Source organism: Alosa sapidissima, chromosome 1 (genome assembly GCF_018492685.1).
Source record: "Alosa sapidissima isolate fAloSap1 chromosome 1, fAloSap1.pri, whole genome shotgun sequence".
NCBI classification, from domain to species: domain Eukaryota; kingdom Metazoa; phylum Chordata; class Actinopteri; order Clupeiformes; family Clupeidae; genus Alosa; species Alosa sapidissima.
The window spans coordinates 28813481-28833274 of record NC_055957.1 but is presented as its reverse complement, the minus strand read 5'-3'; the positions used below and the strand labels follow the sequence as shown (position 1 = coordinate 28833274).

Below are 19794 nucleotides of genomic sequence, written 5' to 3'. Positions count from 1 at the left end.
TGAAGAGGTAGAGGAGAGAGAGGCAGCCGTGGAGGCAGGAGAGCAAGAGCGAGAGGAGGCAGAGGAGAGAGAGGAGGCAGAAGAGAGAGAGGAGAGTGCCATGGAGGCAGGAGAGGAAGGGACTGCAACTGCCATGGTAGTAATCATCACTATGACATCATATGATGTGAAAGACCTTATGTAATCCAAAATTACTTTAAGTGGTGTTACAGTTTTTCTCAGTCACTTTGGTGCATTTCTCAGGTTGGAAATTCAATTCTCAAATTCTCAAAACTATTAGTTAAACCATTACATCATGTTGTCACATGTGTACATCGTAACGCTAAGTGAGCACCCAGTAGGTCTTCAGCATGGTATCAAAATCTGTTTGAAGATAGACCACTTGGGAAAAGAGATGGGTGGGGACCAAACAACATTTTTCTGTAAAAGTCTAGTGGGGCTACATTCCCACCAAGTTTCATATGCCCTGTTGTTCAGGGCCCGTATTCACAAAGCATTTTATCTTACAACTAGGAGTACTCCTAAATCACACTAAAAGAGTTTAGCTAGTTTTCTCAAAGCCTTTCAAACCTACTCTTAGTATGGCCTGGAAAATCCAGACCCTGATAATCTAGAAAGATTGAGGGTCTGGCAAAGAGCAATGTAATGGCCCAACTCGAGGGGCGGCAACAAGCATGCATTTAAAAATCTCACTGCACGTAATTGGATAACACTAGACCATGTTTATGTTACATTGGTGCCGTGACCTGGATCGGGAGTGAGGTTTAGGGGGGTGAGTGTAACGGATGCCAGCTAGCTTAGCTGTGCTTGTGGAACGTTGGTAAACCTCACTCCCCGACACCTCAAGAGTGCTGCTGGCAGGCAAGCCAGTAGCCTCGGCTATTGGCTCAATTGTTAGCGTGCTCGCCTCCCGATCCGAGGTGCTGCTGTTCACGGGTTCGAGTCAGGGCGTGTGCAGGACTGAATCGCGCAGGTTCAACACAACGCAGGTTACATTTACTCTGAATGATTTCGGACTTTGACGCAATCGGATAACACTACGACCAATGTGTACTGTCCTCCAACGTTGCAGCGCTGTCATCAGTTTAGCTAGTTCCCCGGAATGCAAGGGGGAAAAGTAACGTGCATCATTGCTCTTTGCCAGAGTGTCTCGCAGAGACAATTCCATTGTGCTCTCGCGAGAACTCTGGATTTCCAGGGTACTCTTAGTCAGGAAAAACGACAACTCTTAAAGTAAGAGTGAGTCTTCATTGCTATGGATGATGTCATTACTCATGCATAAGCTTGACTGAAGTGACCACCTATCAAACCAATCAAGGTGGTCACTTCAGTCAAGCTTGTGCATGAGTAATGACGTCATCCATAGCAGCGAAGACTAGTCGGCTATTCCACGTGACAGAACAACTCTATATTTGTTAGGGATGTCACACATGAAACAATGCTGCAGAAACACGAAAAAATGACTTTGATATGAGTAGGCGATCATATGAGTTCCTGTTGATATGTAGTGCATGATGGAAATAATTTAAAGGAATCTAGTAGCAGTCTTGTAAATAGTGACCCTGCATGATCCCTAGTTGTTGCAAAATCATAGTCTGTGACTAGTCTGTGACTCAACAACTCTATCACTTGTCTTTAGATGGGAGACGGTCTGAGACTAGTCTTTCAAAAATCTTTTCCAAATCTTTGCTAAGTCTGTCAGTGTAAGGAGGGCTTTAAGAGTACTCCTAGTGGTAAGATAAAAGGCTTTGTGAATACGGCCCCTGCATGGTTCAGCGCAACACCATGGTTCACCTGCAAAAGCTTATATCTCTCCCAAAACAGTTCACTCGTGTCAAAACTAGGGCTGTCAAAATAACTGATTAATTTTGATTAATTAATTTGAGAAAAAATAACTGATTAAAAAAAAAAAACGCAGATTAATCAATTCCGTATGACCTTTGACCCTGAGCCAGTGTAGTCAGTAACCATTAGACTGTAAAATGAAGGCGAGAGAAGAAAATGTGCTGACTAGATCATTGATTGGAACATTTACTTTTAAACAACGGCCTGATGGTGTTGATAAAAATAAAGTGTTGATTAAAATAAAGTCCTCTGCAATGTGTGCAGCAAGGAATTTGCATATCAATTAATTTTTAACTTGACACTCTGCTATCCTCCATCCCTGAGCATGACTGTCCGCTTCTTGTTCTCGGTGATATGAACATCCACTTAGATGCCCCAGGCTCAGCGGACTTTTTGGCCCTGGTCCACTCCTTTGACCTCGAACTGGTTCAAAGCCCACCGACTCACAAAGCTGGCAAAGAGCTTGACTTGATTTTCACTCGGAACTGCAGCACAGACACCCTCATGGTGACGCCTCTCCATCTTTCTGACCACTTCTTCATCCAGTTCAACGTCAGCCTGACAGAACAGCCTCCGGCTCCTCAGCCGATGGTCACGTTCCGCCGCAACATCCGGAACCTGTCTCCAACGCACTTCTTCTCTGTGGTTGCCTCCGGTCTACCTCCACTCAACACCTTCTCCTCTCTGGAGGTTAATGAAGCCACTGACTCGCTCTGCTCCACACTGACCTCGTGTCTAGACGAGCTGTACCCTCTTACCACAAGGCCAGCTCGATCCAAACATTCTCATCCATGGCTAAATGATACCCTCCGATCACAGCGCACCAAACTCAGAGCCGCGGAGAGGAAATGGCACAAATCCAAACTAGCTGACGACCTCAAAAACTACCAGACACTCCTGACCTCCTTCTCAGCCAGCATCACTGCTGCTAAGACTGCTTTCTACAATGACAAAATCAACAGCGCTACAGACACTCGAAAACTTTTCTCAACCTTCAAATCGCTACTCAACCCTCAGCTGCCTCCTCCTCCATCCAGCCTTACTGCAGATACCCTCGCCTCATTTTTTACAAACAAAGTGGCGGCAATCAGCAGTCAATTCTCTACATGCCCACTCAACGCATCTGACTCAGATACCGCACTCCTACAACCTCTAGGGACTGCTGGAACATCTTTTTCAGCATTCACGCCTCTCTCCGAGAGTGAAGTGTCCAGACTCCTGACATGCAGCCATCCTACCACATGCTCGCTGGACCCTATACCTACGAGCCTACTTCAGTCCATCAGCCCGACCATCGCTCCAGCTATCACACATGTGATCAATGCCTCGCTAACCTCCGGCACATTTCCAACAGCGTTCAAAATGGCCCGGGTAACACCGTTACTTAAGAAAGCTTCTCTCAACCCTGCTCAAGTCGAGAACTACCGCCCTGTCTCACTACTGCCTTTCCTATCCAAAGGCATTGAACGAGCAGTCTCCAAACAGGTCTCTGACTTCCTTTCACAGAACAACCTTCTGGATCCAAATCAGTCTGGGTTCAAAAGCGGCCACTCTACCGAAACGGCTCTGCTGTCTGTAACAGAAGCCTTAAAAGAAGCCAGGGCGACCGCTCGGTCATCAGTACTCATTCTGCTTGACTTATCGGCTGCCTTTGACACAGTTAATCACCGTATCCTTCTCTCTATACTCGCTGACATGGGAATCTCCGGTTCTGCTCTCTCCTGGTTTGAATCCTACCTCACAGGACGCTCGTTTAACGTATCATGGCTTGGTCAGCTATCTGCACCTCACCATCTCACCACAGGGGTCCCCCAGGGCTCAGTGCTGGGCCCCCTCCTCTTTGCTATCTACACCACCTCCTTGGGACAGATTATCCGTTCGCACGGCTTCTCATACCACTGCTATGCAGACGACACACAGCTCTATCTGTCCTTTCCACCTGACGACCCCCTGGTTTCAGCACGGATCTCGGATTGCCTTTCAGACATAGCTACATGGATGAAGGCACACCACCTCCAGCTGAACCTCTCAAAGACTGAACTGCTGGTCATCCCAGCTAAACCTACCATACACCACGACATCAACATCAAATTTGACTCCCTGTCTGTTTCACCGACCAGGACTGCAAGAAATCTAGGAGTTGTTCTCGACAACCAACTAAACTTCTCAGATCATGTTGCCTCAGTCGCCCGGTCATGCCGTTTCGCACTCTACAACATACGGAAAATCAGGACTTACTTGACTCAAGATGCTACCCAACTTCTGGTTCAGGCAATAGTCATCTCACGACTCGACTACTGCAATGCCCTCCTGACAGGTCTCCCAGCCTGCGCAGTGAAACCACTTCAGATGATCCAGAACGCGGCGGCGCGCCTGGTCTACAACCAACCCAAAAGGGCACATGTTACCCCGCTGCTCATCCAGCTACACTGGCTACCTATGGCGGCCCGCATCAAATTCAAGTCTCTAACGCTTGCCTACAAAGTAGTCTCCGGTTCTGCTCCCACCTACTTGAATGCCCTCATACAGACTTACACTACCTCCTGACCGCTGCGCTCCTCTGACGAACGACGTCTAGCTCTACCACCGGTACGCTCAAGCCAATCCAAACTTTTCTCATCTGTTGTTCCTCGTTGGTGGAACACACTGCCAGTTCCTACAAGGGCAGGGACATCCTTTTCCACTTTCAAAAAACTCCTGAAGACCCAGCTCTTTAGAGAACATCTACTCTCATAGCAACACTTACAACAAGTCTTACTGATCCTAGCACTCACCAGCCGTTTTAAACTGACAAGTAACTGTTAAAATACAGCACTCACCGACGCACTTATTCTTACTGTACTCTAATGTTTTTTTAAACTGTCCTAAAATTGTGAGAATTGTTCTAAAACTTACTGTTTACCATGTTGTTAGTCGCTTTGGTTAAAAAAGCGTCAGCCAAATGTAATGTAATGTAATATCACTGGAGTATGTAATTAATTAGATTATTTTTTTAATCGATTGACAGCCCTAGTCAAAATCTAAATGTCTTTCTCATATAAATAGTTAGTGCCCCCCAAAATGCATCGCCCCTTTGGTATTGTGTAAGCACTGCAAGTCAAAATGTTTAGATGTTTTGTCACTATGGCAGAGGACCATTGAAAAATCCCTCATGTCCACCTCTCAGTCTTAGCCCAGTCCTTCATTGACAATGGTTACTGTAGTCATTTCTTGTCTAGCTACCACAATATAATTGTGTATAAAACGGAAAAAGAAAAAAAATAGGATTTTACGGTAAGAGTAGAGAAATGAGGAACTGCTTTTTTGATGTGCACAAGTGACACAATGATGTGAAGATTGAACAGTTAGTTTTGAGAATTTCAATTCTGATCTGAGAAATGTACCAAAGTGACTGAGAAAAACTGTAAAAAGAAAATATAGTGCAATATAAACACATAAACAAAAAAACAAGGAAAATTATATGTAGCCTACAGTGCTGTATAAATATATATATATATATATATATATGGTATTCATGGTATTATGTTCTTGGCTAATTTTGACAATTGAACAGAATATTGTGCATGTCATAACTTGTACAATCAAATGATGCCTACATGATTTGGAGAGAACAATCATTAGACTGAGAATCAACATTCAGTTTAGACCAACAAGATCTATTCACTTTGAAATTGTGCTATATGGAGGCTACCTGTCATTAATCATTTGCAAAGATATACTGAGACATTGAGACATGTACTAAGAGTAAGACATTTGCAATTTGATGAAATTAATGATAAATTCAATTCTGTTGTGAACAATTGCCAAGTAGTTTGGAGGTTTGTCTTTGTTATTTTGAGAATGTAATTTCTGTATCAAGAAATGAGCCAAACCAATGGAGAAAAACTAATATGTGTATTAGTTAGTATTAATTGGAAAGACGTGCAAAAGAGGTGAATTACCTGGTTTAATTAACTGACTACACTACGATACGAAGATTGGTTTGTCTGCCTTGTTTCACAAGCTATATGTTGGTCATGCATTTGAAATACTATTATTTCCATCTGTTTATCATGGTCATGGTTGGAAATAATGTAGCTTAATTGATGTTTACACGTTTTTGTAGATTATGTTTTAGAATAAGTGACTATAGCCTACTTTGGAGTGCACTTCTGTCTGCTTGTATGTTCTGATCTACTGTACTCCTCATATACCTAATTCTTTCCAAATCAAGCACTTAATGTATGAACGGAAGACTAAGTAAACTAAGATGGACTAAGTGGACTAAGATTGAATAGATCGAACAGAAATTACACAACTAGGCCTACGTGATTTAAGTTTAGATACCGTACCATAGCCTAACGGGGCCTTAGGAGTTTTAGCAATTTAGGAGTACTGTTAGCAGTAAGATAAAATGACTTACTGAACGTGGCATATGAACAGCTGCAAGCAGGCTATTAAACAACACCTACTTCACAGCCCAGCCATGACTTGCTCCCAAAATGTATAGGCTAAGACTTTTACATTTAACATTTTTTGCTGATGTGTCTCTCATAGTTGACTGTCCTTTGTCTTCTAGGTCCACCAGTTACTTATTGTTGGCCAGAGACGCAAGAAATCAAGTGTGTATACTTTTTTGTACATATTTATCTACAGACATTCTCTTTAAAAGCAAGGGGTTCATAAGAGCACATCTCAGTGCATTTCACTTTAGGCCAGGTGGCGGAATAAACAGCCGGCCACATACTAGCAATAACAATTGCGTAGCGCCTGCTTCCACATTGCGCTGGGTGAAAGATGGAGGCCACAGCCACTGTCCAGTTAAGAACACCATGATATATAAACCACATCCTACAGGCAGTAGGGGCGGGCGAGAGAGTCTTCATTCATCCTGTAATGAGTCATTTAACCATATACCGACTTACGAAGATGAGTAATTAACACAAAAACATTGCCTGGTGTCCCTTTAACATTAACATTTTTCATAACTCCATGTAGGACGTTTCTGTACATAAATGTAAGCACTGTGGCAGTAGTAATGCAATATTTAGAAAATGTAGGCTACTCATTAAAAACACTAAAAACAAGCACTTCAGTACTTTTACTTAAGTAGACATCTGACTGTTGTACTTTTACTTGTACTTGAGTAAAATTTAGCAAAGGGTATCTGTACTTTTACTCAAGTAATGAAGCTGTGTACTCTGTCCGCCTCTGTCTCTAGCTACAATGACACTTGTTAACACATATCTGTTTACTATTCATTTTCAGAGTGCAATGTCCATACCAATTTGGAAGTTTTTCCAATAAAAAAACTGGGAAAAGAAAGGACCAGAAAGGTTAGTTTACAAGCAGAATAAGGGGACTTCAGATCACCTAAAATGGAAATGCAAAGCAACTCAACTTCTACTAGAGTACACAGACATTAGCCCAGAATACACAAGCCATTCAGACGTACTAGGGATGGCCAAGAAATGACAAAAAACTCATCTCATCATTAGGTACATTCGGACCCAATGGTTCTAAGAACATAGTTGCACTTATTACTAACTGGATAATTAGAAATGATTTCCTCCTGGTAGCTGATGAAACAAAGCATATGCCATAGTCTGACATGGGTAAACCAATGGTGTAGATGACACCGCAGGTTTTTATTTAAAAGAGATAATGGCTACTAAAATATAATACATATTATTTTATTGCATTTGTATTAGTTGTAAAAACATATTTGGTTGGTCTTAACGTAAGTTTACAACCGGGAGTAAAAGAAAAAATATTTGGGTCGTTATTTTCAAGGATGGCCCTAGTAGCCCAATCATTACATGAACATGAATGAATGAAACGGACAGCATTTAGTTACTAGCTACTGAAGTGTATTGACTAGAAGTGCATGGTATACCAAGGCATAGAAAAAGAATCAGCATTGTTAATAAAATATGTTCTCAAATTTAAGCAGAAGCTGCATTATTTTTACAGATATTTTTAAATGCTGCTTTGGCATGCACATCAGTCAAGATAAAAGACCCCAACCCCAAAGTATGGGCACAAACAGTTATAGGAACATATAGCGGTCAGAGGAACTCTTTAATTCCCCAGTTCCATGCTGTCCGAATGCACAAAAATGGGTTCTAGGAACTGTCAAGTTCCTACAATGTGAAAGAGCTTATTCAGTAGTGATGTAGTTTACACAAACAAGTCAGCAATTGCTATTGCTGAAGTGAAAAAGGCACCAAAGTGACTGACAAAAAGTATAATGTGTTTCTCATACACATACTAGTTGACCTCATTTACTAGTAGGCCTACATATCACCAATTTCACTGGGAAGTGTCAACTGGTTAGTGGCGCAAGCAGGTTGGTGTCAGATTATCATGCAAGCAGTTTAAAGGGACACCAGGCAAGCCTGATGCTTTTTCTCTAAGAAACTCCCCCTCGCTCGGTCTGAAGCTCTTTTCCTTTTCTTTGCGTCTTCCGTCAAGGGTTTTCGCTGCTTCTTCGCCGGCTCTGCCATTATACACACCAACAATCTCTAGCGTTTCGTTAGCCTGCCTGTGCTGTAAACTGATCCTGCTTCGGTCGGCGGGTAGGATACACCGAACTTGCAAGTGGGATATTCTTCCTACAGGCAGTAGGGGTGGGCGAGAGAGCCTTCATTTGCCCCGTAATGAGTCATTTAACCATATACCGACTTACGAAGATGATTAATTAACACGAAAACGTTGCCTGGTGTCCCTTTAATTTAGTAGTGGTTCAGAGACCCACGTGGAGTTTATTTTTATTTATTTGGTGGCATATTCATGGTCCAGCGCATGTAGCCTAGCCTACTACAGACAACCTGACACTTCCAACGCCGACGCATCGTGTTGTAAAGCTTTATTAAACAACAAAGTGGAGCATCACAAACATGTCTATTTGAACTTCAGTTAAACAGACGAATGTAAAAATGACGAATGCTAACTCCCGTATGTAAAAATAAACTGATTTTTGAGCTGAACTTAACACAGCAACCTCAAACACCACAGTTGAACCCTAGGTCCTACTGCTTCAGTAATGTAAGAAATAAGCAGTTTATGAATTATCTTTACCCGTTTAATCAAGTCCACATGACCAAAAACAGCATATTTAAAAGCTGAGCTGGCATAACAGCCTAATATAGCGGATGCTGCACTGAACTAATAAAAAAGCTTCATACAATTAATGAACTGTATCACTCATTTTTCTGGGTGGTTATATATCCATGCAGATCGTCTTCGAATAAGCCATCACTGTTATATGTTATAATATGTTACAGGATTCATGACTGCTATGTAGGCTACCGTTTTAACGTCTGCTGAGTCTACTGCCTACCAAAACCTGTCGCTGTTCAGTTGAAGTTAAATTATCTAATATTGTTTGATTTTGTGTTAACTTTCAGAGGGAAGACATGTTCCTTTCTGGCCAAATTTCACAGCTTCTAAGAAAGTCTATCGTCTTCGTGTAAACCGAGTTTTGAACAGAGAAAAAAAGTTAGGCTACCATAGGCTACATGCAGGTTCTCCCATAACGTTATCGATACAGATCAATGCACCAAATCAGGGCGATTTTAGGGAAATAACGTTCATGGGACAGGCTATCAAATATTGAACAATGGGATAACGTTTCATCATCACCTTTATTGATGCCTGAAATGTTGACATTGCTGAAATACAGAGATGTAGGCAGATGAGGGCAGCCGTGGCCCACTGGTTAGCACTCTGGACTTGCAACCGGAGGGTTGCCGGTTCGAGCCCCGACCAGTGGGCCGCGGCTGAAGTGCCCTTGATCAAGGCACCTAACCCCTCACTGCTCCATTGCCATTGTAGCAGGCAGCTCACTGCGCTGGGATTAGTGTGTGCTTCACCTCACTGTGTGCTGTTTGTGTTTCACTAATTCACCGATTGGGTTAAATGCAGAGACCAAATTTCCCTCACAGGATCAAAAAAGTATATATACTTATATAGCCTACTGAGAGGCAGCTGCAGACAACGATGTTCAATGGGTTCAACTTGTCCCTTGCCTACCAGGTGGATGTAAACAAAGCTATAGAACCTAGAATACGTCACATGAAAAACGTTAATAGTTAAAATAGATAATACAGAGCTGGTTACTGTGGTGATGCTAGGACAGACATGGTGGTTGCATAGCTTAATAAAAGTTGATAGTTCAAAAGTAGACCGTTTAAAAGTTGAATGTAGATAGCTTTAAAGTTTAAAAGTTGAATGTACATAGTGTAAAAGTTGTTGATATACAGCTATTTTAATAGATAGATAGTTTAATGGTAGTTTAAAAGTAGACTGTTTAAAAAATAAATGTAGATAGTTTAAAAGGTGTTGATAGACACCTAGTTTAATAGATAGATAGTTTAATGATAGTTTAAAAATAGACCGTTTAAAAGTTGAAGGTAAATAGTTTAAAAGTTGTTGACAGACTGGAAGTTTAATGAATGTTGATATTCAAATAGTTTAATGGCGTATAGGTAGATATTTAAAGATAACTGAAAGTTGGAATCCCAGCTAACACACAACTAAACAGCCACGTTGCCTATAAGTTGCCAGTTGGTCACGGCCAACTAACCTTCTGGCAACCTTCCTGCAACGTGGCCACAACGTTGCCACTATGAAGTGGTCATTTGGTGACTTGAGCAACGTGGCCATAACGTGGCCCTATGGTCATTTGGCAACGTTGCCATTTAGTGGTCTAAATAACGTGGCCGCAACGTGGCGCTATGGTCATTTGGTAACGTTGCCATTTGGTGACTTGAGCAACGTGGCCATAACGTGGCCCTATGGTCATTTAGCAATGTTGCCGTTTCCCAACACCAATTGTTAGATGAGGTTATCTCAAATGCAATAATAATCAGAGATATTATTTCTTTTTTTTTTTTTTAAGTCAAACTATCTTCCAGCCAGAAAAATGGACCACTGGTTTGTACTGTTTATTTACTACCTGATGACTCATCCCCACAAAAATAATGCTAAACTGAGATTAATGTTGACCATCCAGAACTACAATTTTCTAATTTCCACAAACTCTGACCCAGTTAAAAAAAATTGCAATCAAATATATTCAGATACTGAATTGATGAATTATTTATTTTAAATGCATGTAGGGAACACATTAATAAATCACACTGACAATTCTTTCTATTAACATTTGAAGTAAAATTCATGTGTTTCATGAATTCAAGTGATGTGTACAAACAAACCACGTTGCAGGGTAGGCTTTGGTTAACCAGGAGAGAGCATAAAGACCTTGGAGAGGCTGAGGTGGAGAGTAGCTAAAACACTGACTGCTAATCAGAATCTAATCCAAACTATGCTTTATAGTCCAAATTTAAGTTATACGAAAATAACAGCAGTGCACATGACCCACAGGATAAGACTGATAACTGACAATCAACCTGAGTTTAATTTTAGTATTCAGTTACCAAGGCTGAAATGAGGTTAAGCAATTTGAAATTGTGTGAGTAGGAGTGTTGGGTAATGATATAATCACAGGTGTTTTGTTTGGCTGTAACCTCGAGGTTTTGAGGCCGAGTGGCGAAGGTAACAACCCCGCGATCACAAATGCTGTGTTGATTCAATACATTAATTCTGCCGCCGACTAATTAACCTTAAAACACCAGATTATTCTATTGACCTGGGATATTCCCACTTTTGGGAATAGCTGTCTCCTGTCCAATAAGAAAACAAATAATTCCATAGAACCCAAATGTTGTATGAAATCATAGCATGAAAAAAATAATTCTACATTACAACACCAGCTTAATTATAATTCAATTATTATTGTATTCACCAAATTATTCGATCAGCAAGTAGGCTAAGTGGTGCCAATCCATGCTAAAGTTGTCCTTAAGCCGTAGAGATGCTGGTTCTGCTGTCGCAACTGAGTCAGGGTTATCAATTTTGCCTCCGGTTGTCTCCAAAATTGTGGATCGATCCCTCTTCAGTTCGGTCCCTGGAAAAGAAAAAAAGGTAAGAATGTCTTAATACTTTCTGTTCACACACTCACAGTTTAATAAAATATCAAGCAAAATGAAAAAGTGTGCAAAGACAGCTATACAAGAACAATTTTGTCTAGCTAGCTGAGTTTGACTGATCCAAAGTCCTTTTAGGCAAGTCCCTCCACTCGGCAGTCATATTGCAACGCTTTTTGGATGGAGAGGGGTGAAGGTGTAACCCACCTAAGCATTGGTTACTAAACCCAAAATTAGTTGCCAATGTTAAATAAATAGGTACAAAATAATTAAAAATCCAGAAGGACATACGATTTTCTAGTCAACGGGAAATGCTTTGCTTGGATACCAGAATTTGTTTATTTTACGTTCAATGGACTCGATAACGTTACACTTGAATGAATAGACTTTGAATCAAAACCTTTTACTCCTTGACACCTTTCTATCGTGAATCATTTTTAATACCTCTTAAGTCGTTTTACTATTTCTACTTTGTCCTTAATCTTTCCTCATTGTTTTCACGTCTTTATCCACTTCTTTTGAACGCCGGTGAGTAATTTAACTGCTAGCAAAGATTGTTAAGGCTAGCGAGTGATTAGCATCGCGTAGCAGCAATTGCATTAGAATGGGGCTAGCATGTAGCATGCTAGGATAACTTTGAGCTAATTGAATGATATCAAAAACAATCGGAGATTTACGTTTATTGTACTGCTTTGTTACTGTACTTTACTGTACTGTAATGTTAGTGTTTTAATATTAATATGATATGTGAATGTTATTGAATATGACAAGTGTAATTAGTAGATGGTGTGCTATGATTTTATGAGATATATGCAGTAACGGACTCCCCAGAGAAGACGTTAGTTTGGCATGTTCTAAGACACGAGCAAGTAGCCTGTGTGTGTGAGATGAAAGTGGAACCCTTTCTCTCATGGTTGGTGACAGAAAACATTGCCTATGTTGTGCCTCTCTTAATTGAAATGTTGTTTTCTGTAGCCCACACTACTAAATTTGGAGGCAGCAACCTGAAGGGGAAGGAGAAGCTGCCACTGCTCGGAACCCGGAGTATGCAGCACAATAAAACGCAAGTAAAACTTCGGGACAGTCTGCACAAATTCAAAAAAAGTGCAGCTCTTACCTGAAAGCTAAAGGTTTTCTTCTTTGCTTGCAGGCCCGGCAGCAGCAGCACGTCAAGTCATCGGCAGGAACTCCCAAATTAAATTAATTTAAATAAATGGTGTAATCAAATGTGAAATGTCGCTCTGTTCTTCTTAAACCAAGTGAGTGGGCAAATGAGGACTGCATCTGCAGATCCGCCCAGAGCTGGTTTTTTTTTACATCCTGACAACATTCTGGCGACCTCCAACATGGGTTTCAATGTTGCTATAACGTTGCGGTTACGTGGCCATTAAGTTGCAGGAAGGTTGCCTGCATGTCGCCGATATGTCGCGGTAATGTTGCTAAATAACGTGGCAGCAACATAAACATTGGTTGGAAAATCATGTTGCGGCCGCGTTAGTGTGTTTGCTGGGATGGCTCTAATGTTTGCTAGCAGTTATGCTAACATTTTTAACTATGATAACCATGCTACTTAGCTAATGTTTTCTAGCAGTTTTCTTAAACATGCTAACTATGTTAGCATTGCTAAATATGCTAACATGCTAACCATGCAACTTAGCTAATGTTTTCTAGCAGTTTTGCTAAAAATCTTAAAATGCTAACCATCCTTAAAAATATTTTTGTTTGCAGTAACGGCCAAAAAAAAATAAAAATGGGTCGGTAGGTAGGTCAATATTTTTTTTTTTCAAGATTCAAAGTAAAAAAAAAAGTACAATTTTGGTCATGGTGATTACGTAGGAATGAATTTACACAAATGTGCATATCGTGACGTAACTGACTGGGTCTTCAACCCGTGCCTTCAGGCGCACGATTGCAAACCTCATTCTGATGCAGGTTATATAGACCAGCCTTTCTCAAACTTCTTTGACCTGAGGCCCGGTCATGGCAGACTTTTGAGTCATAAGGCTCATCTACATGTACCCAGAAAGAAGGCTACAATAGCTCTTGGCCACGTTATATTGAAATTTGACTATACAATACTCAATGTTATACAGTGTATTATACAGTCTCTGCTCTGTTTCTAAGGAAGTTCCAAAAAACAACGTCGTTCAACAAGTTTCGTTAAATAAATAAATAGCCTTCCAACAGGTTGAAGCGGAGCTTTGATACCAACGTTATCGATTAGTTTCAGTTTCTCTCGCGCAGACGCGCATTGAATGAATGCTCATACCACCACTTAATTGTAGGGCTCCATGTTTAATGACATCGATAGCAGAAACGTTTGTTTTCTTTTTTCGTCGATCCGCGGTTTCTTGATCAACTGCGCAGCAAATTATCAGATGAAGCACCGGGCCTAATTTCACTCCACGACTTCGCGGACCAGCAGTCTCCATGTTGCGGACCCATATTTTGAGAAATGCTGAATAGACCACAACCAATTTCAATACTCCGACACGGTCACCGTTAGACTAGGGGGAGAAGGGATGAGAAAAGATCTGGCCACAGTTCTTCCAGAACTTCGTGCCAAGTAAAAGCGTTATCAGTTTGTGTGAATGAAACGAAGCGTAGGCCATAGTGTGACATGCGTAAAACCAATGGTGTAGAGATGACGCCACAGGTTTTTTTTTTAAGTGAGCCACGTTTGCATGTAGGCAATTTATATTCACAATACTTGGGCCTACTAAAAGAAATATTATTTTATTGCATTTGTATTGGTTGTTTAGAGTAAAAAAAAACAATCGGTCGGTATTAACGCAAGTTTACAACCGGCAAGTCGGTCGGACTAAAAGGGGAAAAAAAAAAATATTTGGGTCGGTTCTAAATTGACAGGGTCGGTCGGGTTACGGCAAACGAAAATATTTTTAAGGATGGCCTAACTAGCTACAGTAGGTAGGAGTCATTGAGTGTCCCAGTGACGCCACTTCCATTTGCCTCCATGGGACCTATCTTTTAAAAAAATTTGAACGCCAGTCTATGGCGAAAAATAAATGATTTTCTGGTCCTGGTTGACTTGTGCCTTAAATTACCCATATGATGTTTGTCAATGTTAAAGACAATTTTTCATGTAAAGACATTTGCAGTTTGTTTCGTAACTATTGAATTACAACATTGTGAAAGATCGTAATTCCAACGACTACAAACCCATCAATCGCGCTAGTGACGTTAGCTCATTCACAGCCACACTAGATTGTACAAGCATACCAGCAACAGATCTTAATTGGGCTTTCTTTGCCGATGAAAATACCATGAGTCAGAGGATTAAACACATCAGGTAAGTTGTATTCGTCCATAGACTGTACATTAGATACTGTTAAGTGACATAGCAGGCAGCAAGATGCAACCGTTAACTAGCATAACAGCTAGCATGCTAATCTTATCGTTTCATTACGTTGGTGACGTACATCGTTCGAGACGAGAGATGTAGTCCACTGAGCGGATTCGCACAAAACCAACATAACTTTTGAAGTCTATCGAACAACAGTACTTTCTTGACGTGAAAAATTATCTTTTAAATTCCCACACATCATATGTGAAATTCGTGGCACAATTCAAACTGGACCAAAAAATAATTGTTATCTCTCCATTAACTCCTGTTCATATTTTTTTGAAAGACAGGTCCCTTGTAGCGGAAGTAAAACGGAAGTCACTGGGACACTCTATAGTTGATGACAAGTGTTGACGTAGTTGATGACAAGTTAAAAGTTGTTGATAGACAGCTAGTTTAATAGATAGATAGTTTAATGATTGAGTTGAATGTATATAGTTTAAAAGTTGAATGTAGACAGTTTAAAAGTTGTTGATAGACAGCTAGTTTAAAGATGAACTGAACTGGAATTTGAAGTAAAGGTGATATAACAGATGTATTTTATTTCTTCTCATTGGTACAATGATTAAAATGGCTGAATTTATTAAAAGGGATAAAATTGTACGTTGAAAGTGGTGTTGTTGTTACACGGGCGCCGCCATGTTGGATTTCAACAATTGGCTACGTCACTGGCATGGTAAGCTACTCTGCACTAGCACTAGCAGCCATAGCAGATAATGAGTCTGAGGCTAGTTGACATGGCTGAGGAAACTAACATTAGGCCTAGCTGAGTTACATATTGGCCATAAGCCATTTATCATAGGCTAGCCTACATCACAAAATCTCATACAAAATGAAACCAAACTAGTGAAACAAAGGTGAACACTTTAACAGGGAAAATTAATTTGGCATGAATCATACTGAACGCAATTTTGTCAATGAGCAGAAACACATACGACATTCAAACTATTGATAAGATGTGCACTATGGAAACTGGTCTGTAACTTTGGACGAATAAATGCCATTGACTTGCCATATCCTGACTTAAAAAACCCTTTTCTCGCTTACTTTATTGCAAACTCGGTGGAGCAGCTTGTAGTCTTTTTCAATTCATAAAAGGGCGAGCCCACAGTCTATGTGCCATGGAGCCTAAGTTTCAACTTCGGCTTCGTTCACCCAATGCAGTCACTGGTCGCAATTACAAAGTCTGGGAAGGTTCGTTCAATCGTTTAAAGTTTTAAGTGCAGTAGCCTATCTGTCCCCTTTGGAATAATATATCGAAGTAGCCTCAGATGAGGTCCAGTGTTAGATAAGCTACCATACGATCCAACCTAGGAAAGGGCTAGCAGCTAACACCTTGGAAACACACTTATGGCAAACTCCACAAGCTAGCACTCCGACCATAGAGAGTATAAACCATGACTCCGACGATATCACAGATCGATAATAATGCTTTTACTAGCTGGTAACTAAACCACAGCGGGTCTGTAAACAGAATCCAGTGTCCCTTTCTACTCACCCTGAAGCCAGTTGTTCACCGTCTCAGGGCAGATTGTTGATGCGAGGGAGTTTAACTCGCAGTGCTGCTATCCAAGAGACTCGTGCAATATCAACATCCACAAGGTAAAAATCTGCAAACTCTCCACTAATGTTAGCCTAAAATAAACGGCAAACTCGTGTATCCTCCGTGTATCTGGGGTCAACTTGGGGTAAGGAAGTTTTTAACAGTTTCAAGGGAGGGAGAGAGAGAGCCCGTGTGAGTTGCTGTTACGAGTGCCAGTAGTCCATACTGCGTTAGCCTACATTGACGTGACAATGCGTGTTATATAGCTTATTTGTATATGCACCGTAGCCTTCGCATAGGCCTAATGTAGTGGTGGTGAGTGAGTATGCAGTTGTGTGGAGGATGTACAGTAGGCAATGTGTGTGTGTGTGTGAGGGATGGAGGGAGACAGCGTGCGTGTTGCTGTCTCAAGCGCCCCTCGTCCAGTTTTCTACATGACCTGTAGGCTAGGTCTACAGTAGCCTATGTTGTGCCGCACAAAATGTATCTATGTTGTACATTGCACAAAATGTATACACCCCGAAATAAACACATACATAAATAAACATATTTTTCCCGTCACTTTGGCTTCTTTGAACATTTCCCCTACGTTTCGCCACTGCTTTGCAACAGATAGATTCCAGTGTACATGCTCCAGCAGCGCCCACACAGTCATTTTCACCCAAATGATCCTACTGAAGGTTGAGCTGGAGCCTGAAACCCATCTAGTGGTAGTCAAGACACTACAGGCCTGTCCCTCACAGGCTCAAATTTGTAACCCATGCCATTAAAATTACAAATTTTCGTGTATACAGAATATGCTGCAGCTGTTGCCTATAGAACTTCTCAGGTCCTACCATGCCAGTGACGTCATTGAAACTGGCAGCGTTCTAATACTAACAAAAGCAATTTTGGTGTTGCTTAAAAAAGGCTACGTATTGATTTTTTAAATTATTTTTTTTAGTGTCATTTATTTTTAATTGTCATAATCAACACATTATCAATGTTGATTCTTTCAGTTCAGTTCATCTTTAATAGATAGATAGTTTAATGATAGTTTAAAAGTAGACCGTTTAAAAGTTGAATGTAAAATGTTGAGTAGTTTAATGGGTTAAATTGTTTAACAGTGGATTATTGTAGTGAGGACTTTTATTTTTGAAACAGTTTTGGGCAGAGGAAACAGTTAAATAGGATGTGTAGTCTTAATTGACCCAGATTGTATGCTTAAAGCCTGAGGCTGCAGGTGGCCTGAACACCTGGCATAGATATGAAGGTATATTGGGTGCAAAAGTGGCGAGCACATTTAACTGCAGATTTTGCATGTGCACACTAAAGTCATAAAAGTGTAACAGTAAAGTTGAAGTTGTACATATTTTTTTTTTATATCCTGTTAACACAAAATAGGGGCTACGGGTTCACAAATCCTTTTTACAGGTACACAAATCCTATCCTGTGAGTCACAACTTTCAAGAGTCATGCACTCGACACTTTTGCTCCAATCGTTGCAGCGCAGTTGGTGCGAAACACATTTGCACATCCGTGTTTCATAATCTGAGAACATGCACAACATTCGTGCATTTGTAAACCCAAATGTGAACTAATGCATCCGAAGTTGTGCATCTGTGAAATCATTTCTCATTAATAAAATTCTACAGATCGCTTTGATTTTCTTGCACGACAACAAGTCAATTGATACAAGTGCTCTAGGTTACACGTTACGTTACGTTTGAACAAAGTTTCTAAGTTAAACTGTTCAAGAGAAATTGCGTACGGAAAAAGTGTTAAGCGGAAGAATAATAAGAAAAAGTTGTTGCCTAGGAAGAAAAGTACAGTGCATTTGCATGCACTGTAATTATTTTGCTGTCACTTTTTCTGTTTTATAACCCAGAAGGATGTACTTGGTATCAAATGGTAGCTCTGTGTCTCCTCTTTCATATGACATGCGTGCCATATCTATGCATTCTCGGGTTCGCGAGTAATTCAAACGAGAGTAATGGGTGCGCAGGTGAACGCAGAGAAGTATAGACTGTAAATATCATGCAATTTGATTTAATTTCATGATTTTTTTTGTTTTTCATACTTTAAAGTACAGACAAGTGCGTGGTCTCGTTGGAAAGCCCCATTTCTGCTCTGTCACGCAATAACGGTTTCATATAAATGTTTTATAACATTTAACAGTTTTATAAATGTAACATTTAGTGTATTTATGTATGAATGAAAAATGGTACATTATTGGCACTTTATACACAAAATTACTACAAACTGCGCTATTCCCACGTTGATTTTTGTGTTCCTACAAGGCAAGCTACCCCACATACCATTTTAGTCCTATGAACATTACCAAAAAATGCAACCACACCTTGTTTTATACTATCTTCATGTGCATTTGTTAGATTTCAAATATTGACTCAACATGAATAAACTATTGCATTTGCAGACAAAATAATGATTGGTGCCATATGGATACAGGCATTTCTGAGTGTAAAAATGATCCAAAATCGAAGGTGATACAAATGTATTAACATTTGAATTTAACAAAAATATTTTACAGGTCTTAATTTTGCGACCTACAGTAAATATTAGGTAGACAAACTGAGCAGAATGTGAGACGGTGCATTAACCATTTTCCTGGATTTTGTCTGATTTGACACAGAATGACCCAAATGTAATTATTCATAGGTAGGTGACATCATGTGTATCCAGAGGAGAACAAGCTTGGAAGGTTCAGACTTTCTCAGACCCTTTAAAAAAGGATAATAAAGGATTCAGTGTTAAAACCAAACAGTCTACCAAGGCCACTACAGTCACTAAATGTGTTACCAGGTGCAATATTATTCACTCATTTCTGAGCACCAAATTTACATTAGAAATTCATGGTCTTTTCACCTCTCTGAGGCAGAACATCTATTTTCAAAATAAAGCCTACCATTTTCAATATTTGAAAAGTGTTACCGTTTTACATCTTCTGATATCTCAGCTCCCCTGTTAAACTGATGAGTGCAAAGAACATCAGCACACAAGGGGTGACTTGAGTCTTATCTCTGGACAGCACAGCACTTTACTGAACACATTATAGAAAGGACACCACAGAAATG

At 40.4% G+C, this 19794-nt stretch overlaps 1 long non-coding RNA gene across 1 annotated transcript; it reads left to right on the top strand.

The window, feature by feature from the left end:
• The first annotated feature begins 73 nt into the window (after positions 1-73).
• On the top strand, positions 74-8278 carry LOC121714807. The gene is made up of 3 exons (XR_006033443.1): positions 74-136; positions 6404-6446; positions 7093-8278. It is a non-coding gene; the product is annotated as an uncharacterized LOC121714807 (long non-coding RNA).
• The last annotated feature ends 11516 nt before the right edge of the window (positions 8279-19794 follow it).